Source organism: Dendrobates tinctorius, unplaced genomic scaffold (genome assembly GCF_039654945.1).
Source record: "Dendrobates tinctorius isolate UK_male_01 unplaced genomic scaffold, ASM3965494v1 ptg000138l, whole genome shotgun sequence".
Taxonomy (NCBI): domain Eukaryota; kingdom Metazoa; phylum Chordata; class Amphibia; order Anura; family Dendrobatidae; genus Dendrobates; species Dendrobates tinctorius.
Window position 1 is genome coordinate 21,245,383 of NW_027361806.1, and position 17,784 is coordinate 21,263,166.

The 17,784-nt window shown below is 43.3% G+C and overlaps 1 long non-coding RNA gene across 1 annotated transcript in view; it reads left to right on the top strand.

The window, feature by feature from the left end:
- The first annotated feature begins 9,134 nt into the window (after positions 1-9,134).
- Positions 9,135-17,784, top strand: part of LOC141048793 (uncharacterized) — a 44,512-nt gene continuing 35,862 nt past the window's right edge. Inside the window, exon 1 of the long non-coding RNA XR_012220149.1 lies at positions 9,135-9,444. This is a non-coding gene — a long non-coding RNA (uncharacterized lncRNA). The remainder of the gene's footprint in view (positions 9,445-17,784) is intronic.

Here is a 17,784-nt window from a genome sequence, read left to right on the forward strand (position 1 = left end):
TAAGTCCCCCCTCACAAAGAGCTTCCCATGTAGCGACAGCCAAGCAATGTTAAAAAACTTTGCTGGAAGTCGCCTCCCGTTGAGGAATCGGAGAATGTCCTGAAGAGTCCTGGTGGCACAATCTCTTAGGGCCAGTGGAGAGTAAAAGAAAGTCCTATGTATATGAGCACACAGATCATTCCACGTATTACTCTCAATGTAGGACGTCTCCAGTCCCCACTTCCTGACACACTTCAGACCATATTCCAGATACTCGGGGAGGTGGTCACCTGTCCATCTCCTCCTCTTGAGACTGCCACCTCGCACCCAAGATTCCACAAAAGGCAATATCCAATACCTGATACTATTCGCCCACAGGGAGCTACTGTTTGAATCCATGCTCCCAAAATTTACTTTCAGAAACAAGGATTCAAAGAAAACCCTTGGATTTAACATATCCAGCCCGCCCTCACTCCGCTGTAGGTACGTTATTCCCCTCTTTATCAGGTTCATCCTGTTCGCCCACAAGAGCTGGAAGAACAGGCTGAGGAGCCTCGCCGAGAAGGATTCTGGCAAAGGAAAAGCGACAGAGACATACAAAAAGATGGGGACCTGGTAAGTCTTCAACATAGCAACCCTTTCTCTGTAAGTCAGCCTCCAGTTCTTCCATCGCTGAACCTTTGCATTTCCGGTCTGCAATTTTTCCTCCCAATTTAGGCTGGCATTATCTTCCCTCCCAAATGTAACCCCTAAGATCTTAATATGGGTGGAGGCCTTAACAAACTGTGGCAGATCAAAGTCTGGGTCAGATTGCAATGTCCACAGAGCTTGACTCTTCTCAAGGTTGACCAGAGACCCGGAGGCCTCTGAGTAACTTCTGATGGCCGCAGACAACATCTGCACCTCATGAGGATTAGATATCACCAGCGTCACATCATCCGCGTAGGCAACCGCCTTCAGAGGCAAGCAGTGGGGGACTGGCACCCCCCAAAAGTTACACTCCTGCAGTGACCTCAAAAATGGGTCTATGGCAAAAACATACAGGAGTGGACTCAGCGGGCAACCCTGTCTCACCCCCACCTCAACTCCAAAAGTGCCACCCTGCCAACCATTAATCAGAGGAAAGCTCACCGCCTCTCTGTACAAAGTCTTCAGCCAATCCACAAATTGTCCTGGAATACCGTACTTTGACAAAGTGGCCCACAGATAATCATGATCAACTCCGTCAAAGGCTTTAGCCTGGTCCAGACTGACAACATATCTCCCACACCGCATAGCTTTACATCTCTCAAACATCTCCTGTATCGAGATGACCGCTCCAGAGATGTTCCTCCCTTTTACTGTGCCAAACTGAGAGCCTACCAACAGTGCCGGGGACAAACAGACTAATCTAGAAAACAGGATCTTTGCTAGAATCTTCCTGTCCACATTCAAGAGGGCAATCGGCCTCCAGTTCTTGATGTCGCTCGGCTCCTTACCTTTAGACAGCAGAATTAATGAGGACACTCTCATGGATGGAGGCATCAGGTCATTTTCTAGACAATTTTTGTAAACATCCGCGAGAATTGGAGCCAGGAGGTCTCTGAATTTCTTATAAAATTCTGCTGTTATACCATCCGGACCTGGTGCCTTCTTCAGATGTAACTTATCAATGGCCTCCTTAACCTCCTCCACCGTTAATTCTGCTGTCAAAGGAGAAAAGTCCAGATCATTAGTATCAGGCGTTGGAGTTGCCTCCAAGAATTGAGTCATTTTATGTTTATCCAAAGCCTTCCTCTGAAACAAGTCAGTATAATAAGATTTCACAACCCCCAGGATACCCTCCCGAGATTCCTGCAATACACCCTGGGAGTCAGGGTGGATAAAAATCAATGGTTTTTTTTAAAAAATCAAAAAAATCGGATTTTTTTGATTTAAATCGGATTTTTTTTATTTAAATCGGATTTTTTCCAATAAACTGCTTTTTGAGGAAAATATTTTACCATCCAAAGGTTCTTCCATCATGAGATAAAGCTGAGTTGTTTAACTCAGTAGAATAAAGGCTATATATGTGTAACATTCACAATGCCATGCTCTTCCAGAGGTTTCTGTAGGATTAGTGGGCAGTTTCTCTCCTATATTATCACAGACGCTCGCTTTACTTACGCAGTTCTCAAAACTGAATTTGACTCCGCAGAGGTCCCAGCCTCTTCTTCACGGCAAAAATGTTACAACATGAACAGAGTTGAGAAAAAGACCTTAATCCTATTGTTCTACAAACCTATGAATACAGAATCAACCCCTTCAGTGCCAAGTCCAAGAAGTTAGACAATATGTTTCTGATTGTTTGGAGTGGAATAGATCTGCACAACACAAGAAGAATGTGAATCTAAGTGTGAGGAGGAGGAAGGGCAAGCAGACAAGAAAATGAAAGTGAAACTTTGAGCATAATACTGCAGCATAGCCACAGACAGACAAGTCTGGATCTGTTTGTGTGTACGATCTGAGGTTTATTACATTCTTTCCTTATAATGGCAGCAGGCCGTAAAAGAGACCCAGTTTGGGAATATTTTAATGAAGCTCCTTCGCCTATCGGTAAGGCAGGCATGCGTGCAAAATGCATACGATGCAACAAAGAGATGCAAGGCCTGGTGGCGCGAATGAGGCAACATCATGAGAAGTGCGGTGATGAAGATGACCAAAGAAACACTTCTGAACAGGCAGGATCTTCAGGTTGGTAAACATTTTTATTGAATCCTATTTCTAAAGACTGAACTGTCATGTGTGAGAAAAATTATATTTCTTATTATTACTGCATGTTACTGTCATTTGGTACAGTTATGAAGAAAAACAAATATTCCTTTTGGGGCAGGGGCAGTGATGTGTTGTGTACAATAAGCAGAAATTGTATAAACAATAAAATAACAGCATTGACTTTTTTTGTTTAGGGGAATTCATGGATTCTGGAAACTATCCACCTCCAAGATCACCATCATCCTGTTCTACAGTTTCAGAGTTATCCATCCAGGATAGTGCTTCATTAGCAGCAGCAGCATCATCATCAGACACCCACAGCCACATATCACCATCACCCAAAAGGAAGAAAAAACCTTTACCTCCTGGAACCACCATAGATAGGTTTGTGATAAGAACTAGCAGATTAGAAAAAGAGTTGATTGATGAAAAAATTGCCCAGTTTATTTATGCAACGAACTCTTCTTTCCGTCTGACTGAGAACCCACATTTCATTAATATGGTTCAGTCACTGAGACCAGGATACAGTCCACCCAGCAGAGCTGATGTTGCAGGGAAACTGCTGGATCAAGTGTATGACAGAGAAATGGAGCAATGTGCAACAGCTCTGGAGGGTAAAATTGTTAACCTAAGTATTGATGGGTGGAGTAATGTCCACAATGATCCTATTGTATGTGCTTGTGTAACAACAGAAGAAGGTAAAGTCTTCCTTGCACAAACAACTGATACGTCAGGAAATGCACACACAGCAGAATACTTACAAGAATTGGCAGTAAAAGCTATAACGACATGTGAACAAAAATTCAAATGTCTAGTACGCAGTTTGGTCACTGACAATGCTGCAAACGTATCCAAGATGAGAAGAGATTTAGAAGAGCAGGGAGGGAATACAAAGCTGCTAATAACATATGGTTGCAGCGCTCATTTGCTGCACCTCTTAGCCAAAGACTTAAGTGTTCCAGAAATAAAGGCTAATGTTGTTGAAATTGCTAAATACTTCCGTAATAATCATTTTGCTGCAGCAGCTCTGAAAAGGATGGTTGGAACCAAGCTAACGCTCCCACAAGATGTTAGATGGAACTCTGTGGTGGACTGTTTTGAGCAGTATATCAAAAACTGGCCTATTCTGATGACACTTTGTGAAGAAAATCGAGATAAAATAGATGGCACTGTCACGGCCAAAATCCTCAACATTGGGCTTAAGAGAAATGTTGAACATATGCTGAGCTTCCTGAAACCCATCTCTCAAGCTTTAAACAAAATACAGAAAAATAGCTGTTTTATTGCAGATGCTGTTGAAATTTGGAAGGAACTGAGTGAACACTTAAAAACAGAACTACACATGGACAGAATTAAATTACAAGCAGTAAACAAATGAATGGGACAAGCACTGACTCCAGCTCATTTTTTGGCAAATATTGTCAATATCCAATATCAGGGTCAAAACCTAAGTGCTGAGGAAGAGGAGTTAGCTATGACATGGGTATCCAGCAATCAGCCATCTTTAATGCCAACTATAATAAACTTCAGAGCTAAGGGGGAACCATTCAAGAAATATATGTTTGCTGAAGATATTTTAAGGAAGATCACACCAGTAAACTGGTGGAAGTCACTTAAGCGCTTGGATTTAGAGACTGTTCAAGTAATGATTTCACTTTTAACAGCAGTAGCTTCTTCTGCAGGCGTTGAAAGAATATTCTCTTCCTTTGGATTCATTCATTCTAAATTGAGAAATCGGTTGGGACCCAATAAAGCAGGAAAGCTTGTTTTTCTTTTCCAGATTATGAATAGGAACAAAGAAGAAGATGATGATGAAGATGACGACAAGTGAGCTACAGAGGACAGCAGGGACAGTAGTATTTAAGTTTTTCATGTGTCGGCTGGGCTGACAGTCTAAGTTTCTTAATATATATATATATTTTGTTTAGCCAAATTAGTTAACAAACATGGATGTTTGTTTAAGCAAATAACTTATGCTGTAATGTTGTTATTGTTTCAGTTGAATAAATCTATTTAAATTGTTATTAAGGTCAGGATTATTTTTCTCCTTCCTAAGTACAACAGAACAGTGGTGTCCAAATATGAATGATTAACCCATTAAACTGGGGAGAAAAAAGTAATCTAAAAAGTGATTCTAAAAATCTTCACCTACTTGCATGTTAAAGTAGCAAGAACTAGTTTAGGTAGAAACTTTGATTTAAATCACTGATATAAATCAAGCCTTACTGACTAGAGATTTAAATCGTGATTTAAATCGTGATTTAAATCAGTTAGATTTAAATCAAATCCACCCTGCTGGGAGTCAATGAGACCTGTGACCAATTTACTGGCCACCCGCTCCCGGCAATTCTCGAAGGGATCAGGTGCCCTAAGATCCCATAATCCCGTTCGAGAACCAAGGAGGTATACCTGCTGTACTGATACTGTCTTATCTCAGATTTCAGCCGGTCGATCTTCTCTTTGTTACCCCCGCCCTCAGAATAGAGTGACTCCAATTCTTTGCGCAGCCTTAGGTACTGGCTATACTTACTCCTGCCTTTCTTAACTGACAGTCTGCCATGTTGTCATAGAAGTCCGCTCTCTGTAGATGACCCTGCAAAAGGGAGTGGACGCAACTCTGGACAGAGACATCATGGAGGAGGCTAGAATTGAGTCTCCATAACCCCCTACCAACATCAGCTCGCTTAGTGGCCCCCAGGCAGAAATATAGGGCAAGATGGTCTGAGTATGGGACGACTCTCTCACTCATGGCACCAATGACTTCCATGGGACTTACAAAAGCCAGATCTATTCTACTGCCTCTATTGGAGCAGGAATAGGTTAATTTTGGCTTTCTTCCCGTTTAAAGATGTCACCTAATCCGGCCTGCAGGACTATGTTATTCAAGATCCTACCATTCCTCGTCACGGTTCTACCTGAGGAGCTGTCACCTGATGTCAGTATGGCATTAAAGTCCCCCACCATTATCACTGGAAGAGAGGTGAACACATAAGGCTTGACATCATTAAATAACTGTATCCTGTCAGTCACCGTCTGTAGCCCATAGATGTTAATAAGCCGGAGTCGCCTTCCATAGACAGTGACTTCCAGCACCAGATACCTTCCCATAACCACCTCCGTCATCCTATGTACTGTCACATCCCTGGTGTTAAACAGAATGGCGACCCCGGCGTACGGCTCCACAGCCAGTGACCAAAAGGAGGGACGAGACCGCCATTCCCTCTCAGCCTCCCTCATGAGCCCCTGAGTCGTCAGCCGCGTCTCCTGCAGAAAGATGACATCTGCGTCCAGGTATCCGAGATGGTCATAGATAGCGTGCCTCGTCCTCCTCACCTTAATGCTGTTCACATTACTGGATGTTATTTTTAATGAGAAATCTGCCATCACAATACCACAACAGAGGAGCAGAGATGTAAAAGCCGCCATCATAAGTCTGGGTCACAGATGTTCTGACTACCACCGGTCTCCATATCAGACTGTATCTCAGTGTCAGCAGGTACGGGCTTCCGTTTTGTAAGGGGATGGTCCGCTACGTCCCTGTCATACTCAGTCTCTATTCTTTTTATCTCTTCCTCCAAGTCCCCATCAGACTCAGACAAAACATCAAACTTATTGGACACGACCATCACACCTGCCGAGCTCTGGACTTTTTTCCTACCACCCTGGCTAGTGACATACTTCTCCTCAGGTTTACGGGAGGCCTTGTCCTTTTTTATCCTTTTTACCTGATTACAGCCACTTTCTTCAGCTAGAGATGGTGATACTGAAGTGGTGGCTACATGTGGCTGCTGGACCTGAGGGGCGACCTCCATGCTCCCCTCTGTCCCCTCTCTGCAAAGCTGCTCTGATGTTACCTGAGCGGACCCCTGGTGGACCTCTGACCTGGTCAGTACTGTCCCTGACATTAAAGCCTCCTCCTCCTGAGCCTCTGTCACTAACTCCTCATCAGGAAGGAGCTTGCATATATTGTGCCAGGCATCTGGACAGTCCCTGTGAGGGTGGCCGATCTCCCCACAGAGGTTACACTTGATGATCTGGCAATCTGTCGCTAAGTGGCCGACTTCCCCGCACAGGCTGCACTTTACCACGGTACAGGTGTTTGCCAGGTGACCCACTTTACCACACTTAAAACACTTTCGTGGCTGCCCAGGGTAGAAGCAAACCCCCTTCTCCCTCCCGATAAAGAAGGAGTTTGGAAAGTGAGCCGTGATATTGTTGTGCTGGTGCAGTTTCACCAGCACCTTCCATCCACCGGTCCATATACCGTCCTCATCCCTGTTTTTGGTGAGGTCGGAGACAAGGTCACAATGCCTCCGGAGCCACACCACAATGTCCTGCGGGGGAACAGCCTCATTCCAAAAGATGATATTAACCGTGGCGGTATCTGGCTTAGATATTGGAATGAAGCTGAACTTATTCCAGCCATCAGCGTCCCTGAACTTGGGGAAATTGGCCCAGAATCTGTCCAGATCAGACATGAGCTTAAAACTGATGTCATAGCCCTGTCTGTCTGGCAGATTGATGACCGCCAAGATATTAACCGGCTCAAACCCCATCTGGCGGCACAGGAGCTCCCTGACCACCAGCCTCCTGTCCGGCAGGTCCTCCTTGGCACCTCTGTGCCTGAACCGCACCACATTCCTCCTTTTGAAAGCCTGCCCGGTGTAATTGGCACCGGAGGTAAAGGACGGAGCGCCGCGGCTCCAAATATTACTGGGAGGGACCTGTGGGGCCACACTGGGCTGACTGACAGGGCGAGGGTCTGCAGCGGAGGGGCCTCTTGCACCGTGTGTGCTGGAAACCAAAGGGGGGAAATCACAGACATTTTGCACATTATTATCATCATCATCATCAATCTCAATAGCGTCATCAGGATGCGCAATGTCCACCACAGTCTCTGTACCCCCTTCAGCCCCCAAGCCCACATAAACAGTATCAATATCCCCAGAATTAGTGCTCTCCCGGACGCCAACAGTAGATGTAGTCTCATGTCCACTGTCTTGCTGTTGTGCTGGGTATGCTGGGACTTGTGGTACCGTTGGGATCTGAGCCTCTTGCTCCTGCTTGGGGTCTGCCGCAGGTAGTTGCAGCTGCTGGTGCAGTATCTTACCCTCCTTGAAACAGAAGCTAGCGGGCTGCAGCACTGGCCGTACCTGCTGCCGGGTCCCACCTGGGGCAATGTCTGTGTGGGAGCCAGCAGAGTCCTGCGTGTAGGACCTAAACCGCTCCTGGTTCCTATATGTCTCTGCCAGGGGCCCCATCCTCGCCAGCACACAGTCGCCAGCTCTACCCCCAGTGCATTCAGTATCTGGTTATATACAGAGTGATCCCCAGGATTAGCAGCCTTCACCTGGTAAATGCAGTCAATTTCCATTTTCAGAAGATTCCTCTGCTGCTGCAACTCACCAAACCTTCTGACCAGTCCTGGTATCTCCTCTGCCAGCTGTAGCTCTGGGGCTCGCGGCGGCTCCTTCTGGGGTCTTGCTTTAGGGGGTGACACCTTGTTTTTTAATGTCGCTGGTTTTGTGGCTCCAGCCTCCGCAACACTTTTACCGCTGCCACCAGCCTGCAATCTCGTGCGTCCAGAGCTCACCATGCTGGTCACCACATGTCTCAGCTGAAGGTTCTCCTGGAGTGTTTGCTTCTCCAGAGATGTCCGTCTCTGTCTGCCTGGAGTGAGCTGCACACCAGAGGCTGGTAATGGACTGTGCCTCACCTTCTGTGCAGCCACCTGCCCTCCAGCCCTCAGGGTCTCAGCAGAAGATGCCTTCTGGGATATCCTTCCAGGCTCTGGACACTGTTTGCCTTGACTGGCCGACTGTTTAACTGCAACATCCTTGCACACAAACAAAACTTTCTCCTGTTTCTTTCCCGTACTGAGCTTCAACGCATGATCTTTCTCCATGCTGCTGGGACTTTCATTCTGAGGTTTATTTTCCCCAGAGGCAACTCGAGGATTTCCATCCACATGAGAAGGTTGGGAGTTTCCTCCCAGTGTAGGCCTGGAAGCCAGGGTCTTGCTTGGGGAGCTTCCACGCCCAGGGTGGCCCCTCCCTGGGCTTGCTCCAGACATGAGGAGAACCACAGACACACAACCTCACAGCTAGGAGGCAGCATTATAGTAGTTATATTCTTGTACATAAGGGCAGTATTATAGTAGTTATATTCTTGTACATAGGAGCAGTATTAGAGCAGTTATATTCATGTACATAGAGGCAGTATCATAGTAGTTATATTCTTGTACATGGGGGCATTATTATAGTAGTTATATTCTTGTACATAGGGGCAGTATTATAGTAGTTATATTCTTGTACATACAGTGGCGTAGCGTGGGGGGGGCGGGGGGGGCGGTCCGCCCCAGGCGGCACGTGTGTGGGGGCGGCGCGGCAGCAGAAACAATTCCTCTCCTCTGTGGGAGAAGCGCGGAGCCTGGACTCACTGACTGTACATTTCGGCCTGCGGGGCTGTGCAGTGAGGGGGTAATGTAATGCAGCCTCTTCCCACCCTTCCTCCATCCTTCTCCTCCGCCTATCGGGAGTCTCTGTACCCCTGCTACCTAGCAGCTTCTCCCTCCTCTCCGCCTGGACCCTCAGTGAGCAGCGCTGCGCTGGGCAGAGGCAGTGCTGACTTCAGCCCCGCTGCACTGGAGGACTGTCATGGTGGGATGGTCGCGACTGCCAGGAATGTGATGCACACAAGGAGCCATGTTAGGAAGAGCCGAGCAGTGAGCTGGTGAGTGCGGGGCTGGGGTAAGGTGGTCTGCGGCTGCCCCCGGCGGCCCTGTGTGCAGGCAGCTGTCATCCTCATCACAGGCTGCGCTGGGTGTGTGTCTGCCTCCATTGTGTGCAGTTATGTGCCACCAACACCGCTGCCTGTGTCTCACCATGTGCAGCAGCGAAAGGATCTGTGCATGCAGCCACACTGTGTGTGTGTGTATGTACACTTATGTGTGTGTGTGTGTATGTACACCTGTGTGTGTGTGTGTGTGTATGTACACCTGTGTGTGTGTGTGTGTGTATGTACACCTGTGTGTGTGTGTATGTACACCTGTGTGTGTGTGTGTATGTACACCTGTGTGTGTGTGTGTATGTACACCTGTGTGTGTGTATGTCTGTGTGTGTATGTATACACCTGTGTGTGTGTGTGTACACCTGTGTGTGTATCCACCTATGTGTGTGTACACCTGTGTGTGTGTATGTCTGTGTGTGTATGTATACACCTGTGTGTGTGTGTGTACACCTGTGTGTGTATCCACCTATGTGTGTGTACACCTGTGTGTGTGTGTCTGTGTGTCTGTGTGTGTGTGTGTACACCTGTGTGTGTGTATCCACCTATGTGTGTGTACACCTGTATTTGTGTATGCCTGTGTGTCTGTGTGTGTGTGTGTGTACGCCTGTGTGTGTGTCTGTGTATATACACCTATGTGTGTGTGTATGCCTGTGTTTGTGTATGCCTGTGTGTGTGTATACACCTGTGTGTGTGTGTGTGTACGACCGTGTGTGTGTATCCACCTATGTGTGTGTACACCTGTATTTGTGTATGCCTGTGTGTCTGTGTGTGTGTGTGTGTACGCCTGTGTGTGTGTCTGTGTATATACACCTATGTGTGTGTGTATGCCTGTGTTTGTGTATGCCTGTGTGTGTGTATACACCTGTGTGTGTGTGTGTGTACGACCGTGTGTGTGTATCCACCTATGTGTGTGTACACCTGTGTTTGTGTATGCCTGTGTGTGTGTCTGTGTGTGTGTGTGTATACACCTGTGTGTGTGTCTGTGTGTGTGTATATACACCTATGTGTGTGTGTGTGTACGCCTGTGTGTGTGTCTGTGTGTGTGTATACACCTGTGTGTGTGTGTACGCCTGTGTGTGTGTGTCTGTGTATATACACCTATGTGTGTGTATGCCTGTGTGTGTGTCTGTGTGTGTGTGTATACACCTGTGTGTGTATACACCTGTGTGTGTGTACGCCTGTGTGTGTGTGTCTGTGTATATACACATATGTGTGTGTGTATGCCTGTGTTTGTGTATGCCTGTGTTTGTGTATGCCTGTGTGTGTGTGTCTGTGTGTGTGTATACACCTGTGTGTGTACACTCTGCGCATGTGTCAGCACAGCAGCAGCTCTGCTTTCCTAGGTTTTCTGTCCCGTCCTGGCACCGTAGCAGCTGCAGAGGCTCCGCCCTATTGATGCTCCCGGGAGGAGGAAAGAATATGGCGGTGCTGCTGCCCCGGCTGGGAGCGAGAGGAAAAGGGTAGGACAGTACTGCACGGGGTGAGGTGGGATACTGGGGAGCATGGTATGGGGGCGATTTGTGGGAGAGGCTGCTGGGTGCACCGCGGCCATTACCGGAGAATGCACCACCAACATCTGTACGGGAGAAGCCACAGACAGCTGTCACATGCCACATAGACATCACACCACAGGTGTCCTAATACAATAATCATCCCCCATATAAGTGTTCTCGTACATCCCCCTATACGTGTCCTCGTACATCCCCCTATACGTGTCCTCGTACATCCCCCCATATACGTGTCCTCGTACATCTCCTCCCCATATATTTTCTGTTTTTTTCTGTCACATTATTAAAAATTATTATTAAAAAAAGCCATTAGGTCTTCATCCAGCATCATCAAGCTAATACATACATATATATATAGAGAGAGAACTGCAAGAAGATGAAAGTCTAGAAATGTAGAAATAATAACAGCAGAGTTAGTAGCAGACTAAAAATTAGATCTTTGAGTGTAGTGTGGGCTCTTCGGATGCTTCCGGATTATCATCGACCAAAGGGGCGGCAAATTTTTCGACCGCCCCGGGCGCCACAAACAGTTGCTACGCCACTGTGTACATAGGAGCAGTATTATAGTAGTTATATTCTTGTACATAGGAGCAGTATTATAGTAGTTATAGTCTTGTACATAGGAGCAGTATTATAGTAGTTATATTCTTGTATATAGAGGCAGTATTATAGTAGTTATATTCTTGTACATAGGAGCAGTATTATAGTAGTTATATTCTTGTACATAGGAGCAGTATTAGAGTAGTTATATTCTTGTACATAGGAGCAGTATTATAGTAGTTATATTCTTGTACATAAGGGCAGTATTATAGTAGTTATATTCTTGTACATAGGAGCAGTATTATAGTAGCTATATTCTTGTACATAGGGGCAGTATTATAGTAGTTATATTCTTGCACATAGGGGCAGTATTATAGTAGTTATATTCTTGTACATAGGAGCAATATTATAGTAGTTATATTCTTGTACATAGGGGCAGTATTATAGTCGTTATATTCTTGTACATAGGGGCAGTATTATAGTAGTTATATTCTTGTACATAGGGGGCAGTATTATAGTAGTTATATTCTTGTACATAGGGAGCAGTATTATAGTAGTTATATTCTTGTACATAGGGGCAGTATTATAGTCGTTATATTCTTGCACATAGGGGCAGTATTATAGTCGTTATATTCTTGTACATAGGGGCAGTATTATAGTCGTTATATTCTTGTACATAGGGGCAGTATTATAGTAGTTATATTCTTGTACATAGGGGGCAGTATTATAGTAGTTATATTCTTGTACATAGGGAGCAGTATTATAGTAGTTATATTCTTGTACATAGGGGGCAGTATTATAGTAGTTATATTCTTGTACATAGGGGCAGTATTATAGTAGTTATATTCTTGCACATAGGGGCAGTATTATAGTAGTTATATTCTTGTACATAGGGGCAGTATTATAGTAGTTATATTCTTGTACATAGGGAGCAGTATTATAGTAGTTATATTCTTGCACATAGGGGGCAGTATTATAGTAGTTATATTCTTGTACATAGGGGGCAGTATTATGGTAGTTATATTCTTGTATATAGGGGGCAGTATTATAGTAGTTATATTCTTGTACATAGGGGCAGTATTATAGTAGTTATATTCTTGTACATAGGGAGCAGTATTATACTAGTTATATTCTTGTACACAGGGGCATTATTATAGTAGTTATATTCTTGTACATAGGGGCAGTATTATAGTAGTTATATTCTTGTACATAGGGAGCAGTATTATACTAGTTATATTCTTGTACATAGGGGCAGTATTATAGTAGTTATATTCTTGTACATAGGGAGCAGTATTATAGTAGTTATATTCTTGCACATAGGGGGCAGTATTATAGTAGTTATATTCTTGTACATAGGGGGCAGTATTATAGTAGTTATATTCTTGTACATAGGGGCAGTATTATAGTAGTTATATTCTTGTACATAGGGAGCAGTATTATACTAGTTATATTCTTGTACACAGGGGCACTATTATAGTAGTTATATTCTTGTACATAAGAGGCAGTATTATAGTAGTTATATTCTTGTACATAGGGGCAGTATTATAGTTATATTTTTGTACATAGGGGCAGTATTATAGTAGTTATATTCTTGTACACAGGGGCAGTATTACAGTAGTTATATTCTTGTACATAAGAGCAGTATTATAGTAGTTATATTCTTGTACATAGGGGCAGTATTATAGCAGTTATATTCTTGTACATAGGAGCAGTATTATAGTAGTTATATTCTTGTACATAGGGGGCAGTATTATAGTAGTTATATTCTTGTACATAGGAGCAGTATTATAGTAGCTATATTCTTGTACATAGGGGCAGTATTATAGTAGTTATATTCTTGTACATAGGGGGCAGTATTATAGTAGTTATATTCTTGCACATAGGGGCAGTATTATAGTAGTTATATTCTTGTACATAGGGGCAGTATTATAGTAGTTATATTCTTGTACATAGGGGCAGTATTATAGTAGTTATATTCTTGTACATAGGGAGCAGTATTATAGTAGTTATATTCTTGCACATAGGGGGCAGTATTATAGTAGTTATATTCTTGTACATAGGGGGCAGTATTATGGTAGTTATATTCTTGTATATAGGGGGCAGTATTATAGTAGTTATATTCTTGTACATAGGGGCAGTATTATAGTAGTTATATTCTTGTACATAGGGAGCAGTATTATACTAGTTATATTCTTGTACACAGGGGCATTATTATAGTAGTTATATTCTTGTACATAGGGGCAGTATTATAGTTATATTTTAGTACATAGGGGCAGTATTATAGTAGTTATATTCTTGTACACAGGGGCAGTATTACAGTAGTTATATTCTTGTACATAAGAGCAGTATTATAGTAGTTATATTCTTGTACATAGGGGCAGTATTATAGTAGTTATATTCTTGTACATAGGGGCAGTATTATAGTAGTTATATTCTTGTACATAGCAGCAGTATTATAGTAGTTATATTCTTGTACATTGGGGCAGTATTATAGTAGTTATATTCTTGTACATAGGAGCAGTATTATAGTAGTTATATTCTTGTACATAAGGGGCAGTATTATAGTAGTTATATTGCTGTACATAGGGGAAGTATTATAGTAGTTATATTCTTGTACATAGGGGCAGTATTACAGTAGTTATATTCTTGTACATAGGGGAAGTATTATAGTAGTTATATTCTTGTACATAGGGGCAGTATTACAGTAGTTATATTCTTGTACATAGGAGCAGTATTATAGTAGTTATATTCTTGTACATAGGAGCAGTATTATAGTAGTTATATTCTTGTACATAAGGGGCAGTATTATAGTAGTTATATTCTTGTACATAGGGAGGCAGTATTATAGTAGTTATATTCTTGTAGATAGGAGCAGTATTATAGTAGTTATATTCTTGTACATAGGGGTAGTATTATAGTAGTTATATTCCTGTACATAGTGGCAGTATTATAGTAGTTATATTCTTGTACATAGGAGCACTATTATAGTAGTTATCTTCCTGTACATAGGGAGGCAGTATTATAGTAGTTATATTCTTGTAGATAGGAGCAGTATTATATTAGTTACATTCTTGTACATAGGGGCAGTATTATAGTAGTTATATTCCTGTACATAGTGGCAGTATTATAGTAGTTATATTCTTGTACATAGGAGCAGTATTATAGTAGTTATATTCTTGTACATAGGGGCAGTATTATAGTAGTTGTATTCCTGTACATAGGGAGGCAGTATTATAGTAGTTATATTCTTGTAGATAGGAGCAGTATTATAGTAGTTATATTCCTGTACATAGTGGCAGTATTATAGTAGTTATATTCTTGTACATAGGGGCAGTATTATAGTAGTTATATTCTTGTACATAGGGGCAGTATTATAGTAGTTATATTCTTGTACATTGGAGCAGTATTATAGTAGTTACATTCTTGTACATAGGAGCAGTATTATAGTAGTTATATTCTTGTACATAGTGGCAGTATTATAGTAGTTATAGTCTTGTACATAGGGGCAGTATTATAGTAGTTATATTCTTGTACATAGGGGTAGTATTATAGTAGTTATATTCTTGTACATAGGAGCAGTATTATAGTAGTTACATTCTTGTACATTGGGCAGTATTATAGTAGTTATATTCTTGTACATAGTGGCAGTATTATAGTAGTTATAGTCTTGTACATGCCAATATTAAGAAGATAGGATAAAAAATATATTTGCATTTCTCTTCTACTCAGACAGATTACCCATCCATCGCTACAATACATCTTATATCCATGTGTCCCAGTTCTGAAAAAAATAAAATCCTCCAAAAAATAAATAAATTATGAGAAGTGTTGGCTAAGAGCGCTGAACAAAATGATTAAAGTTCCCTGGAGGCGGTGATCTGGGAGAAAACCCAAGCTGTGACACGTTGTGGTGTTATATGGCGGTGTCAGCTACCGCGGTGATTTACCAGTGGAACCATCTGATTTATTTTCTATTCTGTCTAGGACGGCAGAAAATTTCATAAAACGTCCTTGCACAGTAACATGAAGATTACCATGGTTTACCGGGGAAATAACGTACATTTATCACACGAAAGTGGTGACTACAAACAAGGACGAGATAGAAGTCTTCCAGCAACAATGTGGGTGCGAGCGATACATTCGTGGTCTGAAGTATTACTTGAGTACGGTAACTTTTGTTGTTCTGCCAATTAAAGTTTTAGGTCACCATTAGTGATGAGCGAGGGTGCTAGAGTGCTAGTAGAGCATTTCCAGCATGATGAAATACTACGCTCGAGTCTCCGCGGCTGCATGTCTCGTAGCTATTGAACAGCCGCTACACAAGCAGGGATTGCCTAGCAAACAGGCTATGCATACATGTATTTGAGCTGTCGAACAGCCACGAGACCTGCAGCCGCCGCGGCTTGATCTTAGTATTTGAACACGCCAAAAATGCTCTACTAGCAATCGAGCTCATCACTGATCACCATAACTCCGCGACCTGCCTAACAACTGGCTGCATCTGCTGTTCTGTTTCTTTGCACTTCAGCTCTCCTTTTTCTCATAAGCTGCTGTTTTCAAGCACAAGCCCACCACAATATCACTAAGGTGTTGAATGAAGAGTATGTGCTGTTGGCCATCAATGCTGCCAAGCTGTCCCCCGATATCGTAGAATAATGTGGTGGAGCATCATATCACATATTGTATTCTCATTCCATTAATCTATGATGCCTGATACAATGTGACTTGCATAGATTTACACTGCAGATGTGCCGGCAGATGTGGGGATTATATTCTAAGAGACCGTGTGACTTTTTGATCTTCTGAAAAACACTGATTATTCCATTTTATTGTGGTTTACTGTTCACGTTCAATGTGTGAAGTGCTTGTTATAGTAAGCGCTGACCCTGGGACTTCCCTTAGAGCCTTATTGACCCGACACTTATGTGCTGTCTGTGGGCTCTCCGCTTGTATCTACTGACCACCATCTGAGGAGGTGACCCCTTTGTGGAGTCGATTGGGCTTTAGTGTCAATCATTCTACAGTGATGATGATTATGCACAAGTGGAATATTATAAGGCTGTGCGCACACGTTGCGGATTCTGCTGCGTTTCCGCAGGCATGGTACAGTACCATGTAAGCCTATGGCATTTCAAAACCGCTGTGCTCACGCTGCTGTTTTTTCGCACGGTTTTGCTGCGGTTTACAAACCGCAGTATGTCAATTGTTTGGGTGGTTTTTGCAGCAGTCTCACACCTTTAACCTAGTAGGGGTGTGAAACCACAGGGCTAAACCGCAGGAAAACCGCAGGTCACTTTACCTGCGGTTTTACCTGCGGATCCGCGTGGAAAAAACCACAGGTGAATCTGCAACGTGTGCACATAGCCTTAAAGCTGACAATGTGTTTGTTATTATGCTCTGAAGAAAACAAAGAATTAATTTACAATTTGGATGAAGTCCAAGGGTGAACGTTTCATAGAGACAAACCATGCGGCTGCTATAAGGCGCTGGGAAAGAGGGGGCCACAGTTTAGGTGGGCAGAGGCGGCTGTAATAACATGTCTGGGTTGGATGATAGTAATCTGGGCAGGAATCATCTCTAGCTTTTCCCTACAAAGTAAAACCATATTAAAACCGCTTTTGGTTTTCCTTCACTTTTTCATGTTTTTTTTCTTACCTTTTCCAGATAAAACACAATGGGTTACATATATGAAGACTCATTCATGTGACCAGCACCTCAAAACATCTCTAGAATTCAACCTTTTCTTACATTTAACTCTACAAAAAAACTTAATGTCACTCTGATTCTCTTTCTCCTGGACTCCTACAATTCTCAGCTGATCAGTCTCCCTCTTACTAAAGTCTCTCCACTCCAATCTATCACAAATGCAGCAGCCAGGACCATGTTTCTGTTCAGCTGCTACACCGATGCCTCTACCCTGTGACAGACATTGCACTGGTTGCCCATCCACTATAGAATTCATTATAAACGTATCTGTTTTACACACAAAGCCCTCCACAGTGCTGTCCCACCCATGTATCTCCTCCTCATCTCTACCACTCTACCTGTCCTCTCCACTGTGCTGTACCACCCTATATCTCATCCTCATCTCTACCACACTACCTGTCCTCTCAACAGTGCTGCACCACCCTACATCTCCTCCTCATCTCTGTCTATCACCCTACCCATCCTGTTTGCTCTGCTAATTACATAAGACTAACATACTTTATAATCCGAAGCTCCCACTCCCATCTCC